This window comes from Meleagris gallopavo, chromosome 1 (genome assembly GCF_000146605.3).
Source record: "Meleagris gallopavo isolate NT-WF06-2002-E0010 breed Aviagen turkey brand Nicholas breeding stock chromosome 1, Turkey_5.1, whole genome shotgun sequence".
Lineage (NCBI taxonomy): Eukaryota > Metazoa > Chordata > Aves > Galliformes > Phasianidae > Meleagris > Meleagris gallopavo.
Genome location: NC_015011.2, coordinates 120,639,915 through 120,652,804, shown reverse-complemented (window position 1 = coordinate 120,652,804; position 12,890 = coordinate 120,639,915). Strand labels below are relative to the sequence as shown.

The 12,890-nt window shown below is 41.8% G+C and overlaps 1 protein-coding gene and 1 long non-coding RNA gene across 2 annotated transcripts in view; both read right to left on the bottom strand.

Moving 5' to 3' along the window:
* The window catches only part of LOC104915579 (maestro heat-like repeat-containing protein family member 2B), a 445,385-nt gene that overhangs the window by 309,941 nt on the left and 122,554 nt on the right, over window positions 1-12,890 (bottom strand). The gene's annotated exons all lie outside the window — the stretch shown is intronic.
* The window catches only part of LOC116217585, a 79,890-nt gene that overhangs the window by 44,191 nt on the left and 22,809 nt on the right, over window positions 1-12,890 (bottom strand). The window contains exon 2 of the long non-coding RNA XR_004162278.1: window positions 3,939-4,831. This is a non-coding gene — a long non-coding RNA (uncharacterized LOC116217585). The remainder of the gene's footprint in view (window positions 1-3,938; window positions 4,832-12,890) is intronic.

Here is a 12,890-nt window from a genome sequence, read left to right as displayed (position 1 = left end):
GTGCTTCAGATTCTGACCTCCTAAAGCACATGGACTAATAACTCCACATCACAAGGGCTTCTTAGCATGTCTGGAGGCTGCTGTAGTTCCCAGCAGTAAAGTATCTGTCAAATCTGCCATGCATTGGTCCAGTCTGCAGACTGTCCCTGTAAGTCTGGGTCTATGTAAGCCAGATTCTCTGAAAGAAAAACTGAACCAGAACCTATGTTCCAGATTATATTAGTATGTAGACTACTGCAACCCCTGGTGGGGATGTTGAGGGCTGAATCAAGAAGTAACAGATAACCCTCCCAAATAAAATCAATTACTTTTTAAAGTTGCCCTCTAGAAGACCTAATTCTTTTTTATTATGAGCTTCAGTATTCACTACTCAGGCTAGATATTAGGAAAAATTTATTCTCAGGAAGAGCGGTGAGGCAGTGACACAGGCTGCCCAGGGAGGTGGTGGCGTCCCCATCCCTGGAGGTGTTCAATAACTGTGTAGATGTGGAACTGAGGGATGCAGTCAGTGGGCATGGTTGGTAGTTGGACTAGATGGCCTTAGTGGTCTTTTCCAACCCTAGTGATTCTATGATAAGTAAGCCACATCACCACAAGGTTTGACTGCATTTATTGAATGTGCACAAGCCTAAGAAAGGTCTGAAGTCATCAGGAATTTCTGTGATCCACGTGCAGTTCTTTGCCCTCCTCCCTTGCTCAACCTGCCAGTCCAGGTGGTTGACCTCCCTGAAGATGCCAAGATGATTGGCAATCAGTGCCAATAAATAAATACAGAATAAATTCAGTGATAAAGCAATGCTCTCAAACCTCCATACAGAGCTGATATGCCACCCTTCTTCCTACCCACCACAGCAGGCAGCTTGGAGGACCAGTTTTAATCCTAGTTTTGGCACAAAGACATGTACATCCCATACCCTGACTCACTCCTACAGTGCCACCTCCCTTGTGAGTGCGAACATCGCTCTTCCTTGCCAGCAGTCTGCTCTTACATTTGAAGACAACTTAGAAAGGTAGAAATGAGGGATTCTGAGTCACTGCTTCTTGAAAATCTCTCTGGAAAGGCAGCAGGCTTTTGAGGAAAAAGAAGGAAAGATTCTAAAATCATTTGTCTCAACAACAGATTAGAAATATGTCAGCAGTTCATAATAAAAGAGAATTAGGTCTCCCAGAGAGCAATTTTTTAAGGTAATTAATTCTATTCAGGAGACTCAATTCAGGAGAGTCAAGAAAAATTCATGAGGTTTTGTCCTCACAGCACAAGAGGTTAGAAGAGAAAAGACATCTGCTTTATTACATTTCAGATTCTAGAGACAGTTCACAAAATTAATAATTATACATTAGTCAGGAGAATTCTGTGTCTTCTTTGACTTCACATGACCATTCTCATGTGCCAAACATATCATTTCTTTCACAAACATAGAATCACCAGCAGTATGTGTGTATTTGTTAGGGGTAACAAAACCTCAGAAGTGAGAAAAAGATGGACAAGTGAAGTGAAATAGGCAAGAATGTTCACATCAATCATGCTCCTTCTCACATATGCTTTCCCAGCCCTCGGCAACATATTTAAAAATTGAAATTTGAAGGCCTCTAGCGATATCTAGCACTCACCTAAGCTAAATGAACAACTGTAAAGAGCACAGCCCTCCCCTCCTTTTCTCTTAGATTTATCTGATTTACTCCATTTTCTCACAGATAAGCAATAGCCAAGGTGCAGCCAGCCATCCTTTACTGGGCCTGTTCGGTTTTCTTACGGTTTTGGCTAGGAAAATCAGTAAGGACTGAGCTGAGGCTTGCTTTTTTTCCTGTAAGAATGAGTGAAAATGAGGAACGTTTCCTGGGCCTTGCAGGAATGGCTAGGTTAGGATCTGGGTGGGTGATGTTCATGCACACAGGCTGATCCTAGTTAGCTATCACACCTAATATGGAGGCAATGAAGAGTCCCTCCAATTGCTGATGGGAAGATGAGGGAGGTTAAGTATCTACCAGCATTGGTAGGGCATGCAGAGCACCCAGGTCTTGAAAGAATACTTTTTTTTCACTGCTTTTTATTTTGTTTAGTATCCAATTTACCAGGCTGGAGGAATAGGCCAAGAGTTGTGTGATGCTTAACAAAGACAGGAACCAGGCCCTGCTCCTGGGACAATGCACCCAAAGAGCCCAATACAGGCAGGGATCTGTGTGGCTGAGAGCTGCCTTGCTGGAGAAGACCTTGGGATCCTGGGGGACCACAGCTGAACAGCAGTCAGCAGCAACCATGGGATGCAAATTGGACCCTGAGCTGCATCTATGAGAGCTTTATCAGCAGAAATAGAGATGTGATCATCCCACACTACTCAGCGCTTATCAGATCACACATGGAGTACTATGTCCCTGCAACTTGGGAAAAGAAAAAAAAAGATGTGGACAAATTGGAGAGGGTCGTCCAAATGAGGCCCTGAGATTTCTTCAAAGGGCTGGAGAAGAAACCCTATGATGAAAGACTGAAGAAAGTAGGTTTTTACACCCTTGAGAAAAGATGACTCAAGGATATCAGCACTGTATTCAGCACTTAAAGAGTTGCTACAAAAGGGACAGAGTATGTGTCTTCACAGTGAGCAGCACTGAGAACACAAGGGGCAATGGATTCAAGATGCACCAGGAGAGGCTTCACCTTGATATCAGAACAAAATTTTTCAGAGTGAAAACAGTCAATGACTGGAACAACTTCCCCAAGGATGTGGTGGAATCCCCATCGCTGGAGGTTTTCAAGATGTGACTGGACAGGGTGATAGATGGTCCTTTGGCTGTTCTGTGATTCTATGATTCTAAATGGAATAGTAAAAGGAATAGTATCAATAATGGAATAAGAATGGAGTAAGGATAATAAACCAGCAAATGCCTTGGACATCATGGACTAATGTGAAGAATAGTTCCTAAAAACACTTGCTACTGATGCCCACAGCTGCCTCCTCCCCCTTTAGATTTGCCCCCCAAGTGCTCTATCTGCTTTGCGCTCATTTCACAGGGCTGCACTCTCTTTGCCTCTTGCCTCAGTCCTTTCCAGCCGCAGCACAACAACAATCTTACTGAGGGATGCTCCATTTTTCCTCTGCAGGCAATGCTGATGTCATCATTTCCACGAGAACTTTCTGTTCCTTGCTCACAACTTCCTTGGCTTGATGGAAGACAGGAATGATAGCTGCTGATGTTAGCATCCTACTGAGGCCTCATTTTACAAACCTTCCCTCACATGTAAAGTTTTACTTCAGTCCTCAGATGAATAATGACAGTTTAACCAAGTAGACAGATTAAAAGATCAGGCCCATAGTGACTATTATAAACAGAATAAATGTCCTGAATTTTCTACACAGAGTTGACTGAATCTCCTATTATTTTTTACCATGGAAATATTGAGACCACATGATCCAGGGCAAACACAGGCCACAGAGATTAATATAGAGATTTATCATGTCTACAATATACAAATGTATTTTCTGGGTGACCCGAAAAATAATGAAATCTGAGACTAAAGTATTTATAATAAGAGAATTTGGATACTTTAAACAGTTCTGCTTTGTTTTATAATATTCCATTACCTCACAAATAATGTAGTTGTCATAACAAACAGTAACAGTGACAGATACTAAGAAAAGCTGGATAGTGTGCAAGGCTCTAGACTCAGCTTAAGTGTCATCTGAATCAACTTTTAACTTAATATTACTTGTATTGCTCAGCCATGGAAAAGGATGCTACAGTATTTCTCAAATTACAAATCTAATCTGTATCATATAGCATAAAGTAAAATATAACACTGGTTTGACCTGAGCATAGTTAAGTTGAGAACTTTTACATAATTTAATCTGTGTGTTTAGCTTTCTACTTGGAAGACTCACGCTGACCTCACTATCTTGTCAAATACCTATAAAAAGTAACAGAAGAAGAATTAGGTGTCTCACCATTTGCTCATTAAATGCCATCCATCATTTCTGCGATGACAGTTCTGATCTTAGGAACAGCACAGCTGCTTTAGGCAGCATCAGCAGCACTACCATTAGTTAAGCGTGCTTTGAGCAGGAGCTCACTTCCATTTGGTTCCACTTCCATGATCATAGGCCAGTGAACATCACAGCCTCATGTCCAGCTCACTGCATACCACCGAGCTTCTCCCCCACACCAAGTGCCAGGCAAGTATCTGCCATGAAAAAACTACTTCAGAACATTTTTAATTACTTTTGTGAGCATGGAACAAAATTGTCCAAGTTGAAAAGAAATGCAGCAACATTTTCTTCCAGCAAGAGTCTTCCGCCAGTTCTTGGAATTCAGGATATGCATTTTGCCACCTTCTGAGAACAAGCTCTAATAGTGGCCAAGATGTCTGTGAAGATCTGCATGATGTAGAAGGTTGAAGGTTAGTAAGATAAAAACACCACAACACCTTTGGCAAAACAAGCTGTATCATGAAACCAAAATGATTTGTAGAGAATTGGGTTCCTGCAGAGCTTCATGGAAACACCTCAATGGTCTGTTCATGCTGCACTCATTAGGTAACCTCTCCTCCAGCCATCCACTGCAAAGCACTGTAACCTGAGAAAGACCTAATTCAAGATGCCTCTTGTAGGATTACACACCTCATACTAGGATTTGAAGGGCTGTAGTTCAGGTTTCTTCATTTCCATGGAAAATGAATTCATCTAGAGTAGAAATTCTGTTTCTCGTGGTTTCCATACAGCTGAAGGGTTCTGTTTTCCTGTAACACCTGCTTTGATGATAGTTCAGCTGTAAGACATCAAACTCTCTTTGGGCTGGAGAAGATAATTCTTGAATGCAATTGATGGCCAAGACTTGAGTTCTGTAGGAGAGAGAAAATCATGAGTCCAAAATCTGAGAGGAAATTATCAATAGGTGCTGAGCTACCTGGAACTGAGAGTCATCGGCCCAGTACCAGCAGCGAAAGCGCAGCTCACAGAAGTCAGGCCCCCAGCATCAGGAACTCACAAGCTCTTCAGGGACTGCAGTAAATAGATCTTAACTCACAAGGGACAGATGCAGCTGGTTGAGGCTGTTGGCCTTATGCAACTAACAGAACATCGGGCTGAGTATTTAGGCTCTTCAAACATTTGTTTGTGATGCTGGAAAACATTCCTAACTTATCCTAGGGGTCTCCTTCTGGTATTATTTGATGACATCAGCTACTCATATGGCCTACTTACATTGAAATGTTATAGTAGCAAATTCAAGCTTGCAAAAGCGAGGAAATGCCAAAACTTGTGCATTTCCCCCTCACCTCCTCACGCTTGGGGTCATGTTGTCTTTTACTGCCTACACATTGACCAAAGAATTAATTAGTTCAAGCTATGCAAATTGTTTTAAAAAGCCTAAAAGCCTAGTTTGCAATTTAAAATGGGATCCAGATGCCCTCATCATTTTAGGAGAGAAAAAAAGAGGCATTAAGTGGTAACTTTTTTGTGTTACATGGCATGCATCCAAGTTGAACTTGCATATAAAAATAAACCTCATGAGTTCATTGTTCTGAACTTACAGCCAAATGTCCTGCTTCTCTTGAGTTTAAACGTTTTGTGACTAAGTTGTATAAAACATACTTTAAAAAAAACAACAGGACCTAGTAACTAGGAAAACCAAAATAATATAATGATTTATTTCTTTGCATACTTCTAACCATTGCACAACATTTGAATCTTCTGATAGAATTAATTTGAAAATAGCCTAATTATTCATTTATTTCTCCGTTCCCATAGAAACTCAGACAGCAATGATTCATTTCTAAGAACTATTAAGTCCCTAACCCTGAAATTCATACCATTTTTCTCTACAAGGCTCAAATATCTGGCACATTGTACTGCAAGGAAGGATAGATTATCTATTTTTGTTTTTCAGCTTCACTTTCTTGGAAACAGTCAGTCTTGCTTTTTCACCATGTGTGACTTGCAAAAATGCTAAGCACTGCAGCTGGTATGTTCTGCCTTGGTGAATAAAGAAAAGAGTTGGATTTTCTCTGCCAGTATGGAACACATGGGGGAAATGTAACTGTGCTGCGGATGGGGAGGCATCCTGAAGTCTAGCACAGCAATTGTGTTGTACACCACAAGAAGAGATAACACATCAGTTAGGACAGTTAGGTCTGAAACCATGACAGTCTCCCTCGTGACCCAGGTTGCTCCTTGTCTGACTTTAGTACAGCATATAGTAAAAAAGTGAGTTCTCCATAGCAACTGGAAGAGAGCACGAAAGCAGCAAGTGACCCAAAACTGTCTGTCAAAAAATGGACCCTCCACCTTCAGTCTACACAAATGCCTTGTCTGTGCAATTATCCTTACATAATAATTTCTCTGGAAGTTTGACTTCAACATCTGCTTTCAAATCTTTTACGTTCTTAGCTTTTCTGCCAAGACCTTCAACAGAGTTGAATTAATTTTCATAGAATCACGGAATGGTTTGGATTGGAAGGGACCTCACAGCCCACCCATCCCAACCCCTACCATGGGCAGGGCTGCCCCCCACCAGCTCAGGCTGCCCAGGGTCCCATCCAACCTGGCCTTGAAGACCTCCAGAGATGGGGCACTACAGCTTCTCTGGGCAGCTGTGCCAGGGCTTCATCATTCTCTCAGTAAAAAATTTATCACTGATATCTAATCTAAATCCAATTTAAACTTAATTTTGATAGTCTTTGGTGCTAAAGTACTTGCTCATTGAAACTACCTAAGAAAACTGCTGTGTCCCACAGCAGAACAGCACTTCCAATCTCAGCAACAAAGTGATTGCTAAAGGAAACACAGCAAGTAGCTTCTCTGGAAGGAAGAGCGGAGGACCTGAGGTTTAAGCACCCTCAGAATTACAACAGAAAGACAGAAAAGATGTAATCTCTACTGTCTTGCATAACCACCTTCCATCATAAAGATGTGATAGCAAGGCTAGTTCAGTCGTGAACAACACACAGCTGATTTGAAGGAGTATTTTTGCTCCCCAAGTTTATCAAGTAGATATTGGTAAGTGAGAAACAGATGCAGAAAACACCCCACAAGTGCTGTTTGCCAAGGAACTATCAGACTGTCTGTTAGCACCGAATACAGCTCTGACAGTGACATTCATACAGAAACTCCCAGGAGTTTAAAACAATTCCTAGGCTTCATGGTTAAGAAAAGAATCACACCAGTTATCTTTGATTTCTACACTACACCAGAGAGGGTCTTGTCTTCACTTGATGGAAGGCAAAGCTGCACAGGGTCTCCTAACACTTTTCAAGTTATCAGTGTATATAAATAGACACTGGATTATGCTAGTCTTCCGCCATAGAACAAGGGGGCAGTTTCACTCCAACCCCATCAAATCAAATCAATGAATTGATTAAGGGCCTGGAGCATTTCCCATATGAGGAAAGGCTGAGTAACCTGGATCTGTCCAGCCTGGGGAAAAGAAGACTGAGAGGGGATTTGGTAAATGTCTATAAATATCTAAAGGGAGGTGGGAGGCAAATAGGTGAGGCCAGGCTCTTCTCAATGGTGTGTAGCAATAGCACAAGGAGTAACGGCCTAAAACTTGTACATAGGAAGTTTCGTACTAACATGCAGAAGAACTTGTTTATGGTAAGGGTGATGGAGCACTGGAACAGGTTGCCCAACGAGGTTGTGGAGTCTCCTTCTATGAAGATATTCATGACCTGGCTGGACACCTACCTGTATGACTTATTGTAGGGTACCTGCTTTAGCAAGGAGGTTGGACTTGATGATCTCATGAGGTCTCTTCCAACCCCTGCAATTCTGTGATTCTATAATCCACCAAAACTTTGAAGATTCCGTTTTCAAATGACAACAAAAGAAAACTGAAACATTTAAAAGGGAAAAATAGAAAAAAAATAAGATATAAACAAATAAACAACTTTATTTAAAACTATCATTTGGTAATGATGCTCATTTACATAATGTTACATTTAATCAACTTGTATCCACATCAAAAAATTCGGAGCTTCCATATAAAAATGCAGGAAAGTTGTGGGTAACTAGAGATTAGTAAACCTTAACCCATGTACACATGTATAGGTAAACTAATCTATGGGCATAAAAGAAACTAAAACGACAATTGCAAAGATTTTCCCACTCCAAAAATCTGAAAATGCCGTCAGAGCTCACTGTCTACACCACACCATGAGTTTTGGTGGGAGTGTCCTATGAGTGACCACCGGCAGAACGAGGAATGAGTGGTAGAGAGACAAGGGGCACCAGTGGAGTACATTAATCAGTACGGGATGGAGCAGACACCAAGCACAATGAGCTCCTTATGAGCGTGTCTGTCTCTACACACTCTGTTCGTCACACCCATGAAACTGTTTAGTAAGGAGTATCTTCAAGAACAAGAGCAGAATGGATTCGTGAGCTCCAATACTCTTACGAATGATGCACAGAAGTGTTTCGGAGCAGCTTTCCCCTTGCCATTATTAGACCTTACTGATGTATCATTTAGTTGCAGAAGGTAATTTACAGCAGGCAGATTTTGTCAAACATAATTCCTGTCACGTGATGCCAAGAGCACAGACGCAGTGGCAGTTTCAGGACAGTAAAAACATTCAAAAAGACATCGCTTGGGGCGTGGGCTCTGACATACAACCACAGCACTCCGCTGATTGCAGCAGACCACAGGAATGCTTCAGGAGTGAGGCGTTTTCACTTCATGACTGAATGCAGAAAGGAAAAGCCCTGTAGGTTTGATACTGATCTAGCAGGAATAGGTAATGGTCCAAGTCCAAGTTGAAAGAGCAGTTTAGAGGATGAACACTGTAATTTCAGTATCAGCAGTATAATTTAAACTCTTTGTGGAATGCAATGCAAGCTTTTTTTTTTTTTTTGCTTTTTTTTTGCTTTTTTTTTGGCTGTGCTTGAAGCTAGGCAATGAATTATAGAAAGATTAAATGAGGAATGAGCTACAGTCCAACATGGACAAGGTATCTAATTAGCTGTGTGATGTGTTGATGCAGTAGCTCCTAGCATGCCTTAGAAATCTAAAGCAAGGGTGTCTGGGATGTTAGAAAACAGTTGGGCCGAAAATACAGAGCTTTTTGTCCTGGACGTGGGTTATATCTGTTATAGTCCATCTATTACAGTGCCAAGGAACATTCCCAGTGGCTGACAGTTGGTCATCTGCATTGTTTATTTATCAGAATGGTTCCTGGCAAGCCTTGAGCACACATTCTCATCACAGCTCACAGGTGAGGGCTGGGAGTAGCACAGTCCAGAGTCCATTCTCCCCTGGCTGTTGCATGCAAGATGGTGCAGCCACACATCATTGTATTTTATTTGCAATCCACATCTACCTAGTCTTGTAAGCAACACAAAACACAGCACACTTGTGCAATTACAGAGAGGGGTCCATCAGGAAATAGTTCATTAACAGCGCTGCCAGAATAGGAGTTGGGCTGGCCAGTCGCTGAGTTCAATGTGCTTCACGGGGTGACACATGTGCCCCTTCATATATTCTGGTTCACCTGACTCAGCAGGAGCAGTCTGACAAAGCATGAGAAACCCAGAGCTCAGCCCACACATGGCAGAGTCGCTGCCACCAGGACAGGAAAATGCTGGGGACCAGCAGGGCTTGCACTTGCCAGTCAGCCAGGACTGTGCATCTGCTGCCTCTTCATGGCTTACTGCGTTTTATAGCAACAGATGCTTATAGTAGCAGCTTTAGGCAAATCAGTGTTTTCCCATCTCTATGTGCTCAAAACCCAACAGACATTCCTGTCAGGTATGGATCTTGCTGCTGCTGCCCAGGGCACAGCCATCTCAAGAGGAGGTCACCACAGAACTTATGGCAGAGGATGGAGATACATATACTGCAGTAAAGCTATCTGAAGATGGAAACTGACAACTGCTTAGTGATGGATGCCTTATCAGAAGCATGAAACCAGTGATCTGCAAGAAGGAATAACTACCCTTCTGTATAAATTATTGCATCTCTCTCCTGTGGTGCTGCAGAAGGCTGTACTGTAGATCTCAGATTACAGGCAGAAAGGGAGACTTAGCAGCGGGTTACAAGGCTGGAATTCTGCCTGCTGCTTTATCCCAGATCAGCTAATTGGTGATACAATGGTCTGCCGATCTTCAAAACATCTAATTCCCAAGCTTTTGGAGAGAGAGATCAGGAAAAAAAGGAAAGAAAAAATAATCTAAGGGAGAATGGGGTATTATTACTTGATTATCACTGTGTTTTTCTAAAGATTCAACTTAGTAACCTGCTGTACATAATTCTAAAACAGAAGACAAGTCTTTTAGGGAAGAGAAGAAATGTTAAATGATGGTAGAGGTTGAAAGAGGTACAGAGTTTTTCTAAAATTCTGTTTGAATATAGTGGGAATGAATTAAAATAGTTGGGTCCATGACATACTAGGTTGCAGTAGGGGAAGAGCTGCAAGTCTCAAGAAGTTTTTTTCATCTCTTATGAAAGACTCATAGAACGTCCTTGAAGGAAAGGTATCAGTGGTTGAGAGCAGCATTTGGCTTCAGCTAGAGGGACAGATGCAGCAAGGATGTGTCTAAGACCAGCTGGCTGTTACAAGAGCAGTGATGTCCCCTGGCTCTACCATCAGTACATGCTACAATGCATGCAAACTGGCAAAGCTACAGCACACTCACAATGCCACCACAGGGAACCACCCCACTCCCCCTTCAGCAGGAAAGGATAAAGATCAAGCACGCAGCAAAGATGCTGAAAACCCCCTTTGATGCCTACTCATAGCATTTTTTTCTCAAAAAGGTTTGTGGGAAACATTTAACTTGGACTTGAAAGAGGATGGCTCCAAACCCCCACATCTCTGCTTGCAGACTGGGCAGAGTTCTGTTTTCGAAAGTAAAGTTTACATTGACTAAGCACGTCTTTCCATCCTGCTCTCTCACTTACCTCATCTTTTCCAATCACTACAGATCAGACACGTAAATAAAGTTTTGGGGCTGGAACTGATAACTGTAGCCTGCCAAACAGATTTAGACTAAGGCTTTTTTTAGGCATATTGAAAATATAGAGTTGCTTCAAATAAACCACAAGAAAGGCTTTCAGAGTCATTTTCTTTCATTTTCCTTGCATCTGCCCTTCCCATTGCAGTGGATGACATATTTGGTCTCCGGGTAGCCATGGTGGCATACACATTCCAGTGACAGCAGACATGAGGGGACTTCTCCAACAGGCACTCAGCAATTGCTGGGGTTCAGAAACGTAGTAGAGAACAGAATCCTGGGGTGGCTGCAATGGTTACTGGGTTTTTCAGGACACTGCAGAAGAGCATTACCACATCAGGGTCACAGTGTCACTGGTTACCACTAGAAGTAAAACATGGTAATTTAGTAAATTATCTGTACTCCAAGATAACCAAAACCACATTTTCATTTAGTGAATTTCCTGAAGCCTGTAATTGCTCCTCTCCAGCTTTTTACTACAAAAAACACTTTCGTTAGTAATGTAAAGGAAACAATCTGTCTTTGGATGTACTTTTCATTCTCTTCCAAGAGCCATCCATAGGGAGAAATTAACCTTATCCAGAGCTAAACAGTGCCCTGATTTGCAGGGCCACTGAGTGCAGAAGCCTTAATTTCCAAACAATGGAAAGCACAACAAGACAGCAGAGCAGCAAGACCCCAGGCTGCAGCAAACAAAGATCCACTCAGACACAACAGCAGTAACAAAACAAAACAAAACAAAACCAAAACAAACAAAAATAAACAACAACAACAAATACTCTTGCCTCCACTCCAGTCAGCCCTTAAATGAGGTCTGGAAAGGGATGGATCCTGGCTCCATCCCTTCTAGTCACTTAGGTGCATTGCTTGCACCTGAGCTCCCCTGGTTTAGCCCTGCCTTCTTACCAGGTGCTTAATCACTGGTTCAAGCCATGACTTAGCATTTCCACTACACTAGCATCTACACAAATATGAGTCTGGAAGTTAAGAAGCCTTCAATGGATGTCACAAGCTTTGTCTCCAATATTTTTCCCTCCTCAAAGATGCATATGTCAATAATTCAGCAAGGATTTTGCAGATGATTGATAGTATGTGCCTTTGTCCAGAAAAGCAAAGTGTGCCATCATTATTATATATTCCTTTAGCTGATCGATGGAACAGTTCACACAGTTAGATTTGTGTATCAATGAGGAGGGGCTCCTATGCTCAGAAAAAAAGTCAGTCATACCTTAAAATCAAGTAGTCCCATTACATACTAATTAAAAGTCTAATGTCTGATGTCCTTCATGTAACATTCCCTCATAAATATCTACTGCTACACAATCTGCTGAATAGTATGTAAAATGCTACTAGAATTTCTAACGAATCAACATATCACAATAAAAACCTGTCAATATGCTTACATTGGGCTTTCAATTAATACTGATTGAACACGAAATCTTCTTTCTCGTCCTCTTGGAACAAAGGGCCAAACCCAACCTCACAGATTCCTGTTTACATTCTTGGTTTGTTCACTCATTGCTCCTAGATTTACTAAAATCACTTTCTATGGTGAGCACTACTGCAAATGCTTTTATAGGTACCACTAATGACTTTTCATCATCCCTCCCAAGTACCCAGCTGTACCTCTGCATGTCGCTACGTACCTCTACATGTGGGACTGCCTCCTCCATGCAGTCCAAACAGCTCAGCTGTACTTATGGAAGTTTAAGTTGCAGAATAGCCCATTACAAGTTTCTTTCCAAGATCAACTGAGGCATTTATTTTGGCTCTAGGATGCCTTTATAGAAGAGCAATGGGGAAGTAAACAGCATGAACAAAAGAGAAGAGAGATGGGGACAGGGGTAAAGAGATCTCATGAAACAGGAGCTGGGAAAGAAAGGGGGATCCAGAGATGGAGACCAATTAGAAAAGCTGACCATCGTTTCCTTGAGAGATGTATACTGTTCAGAA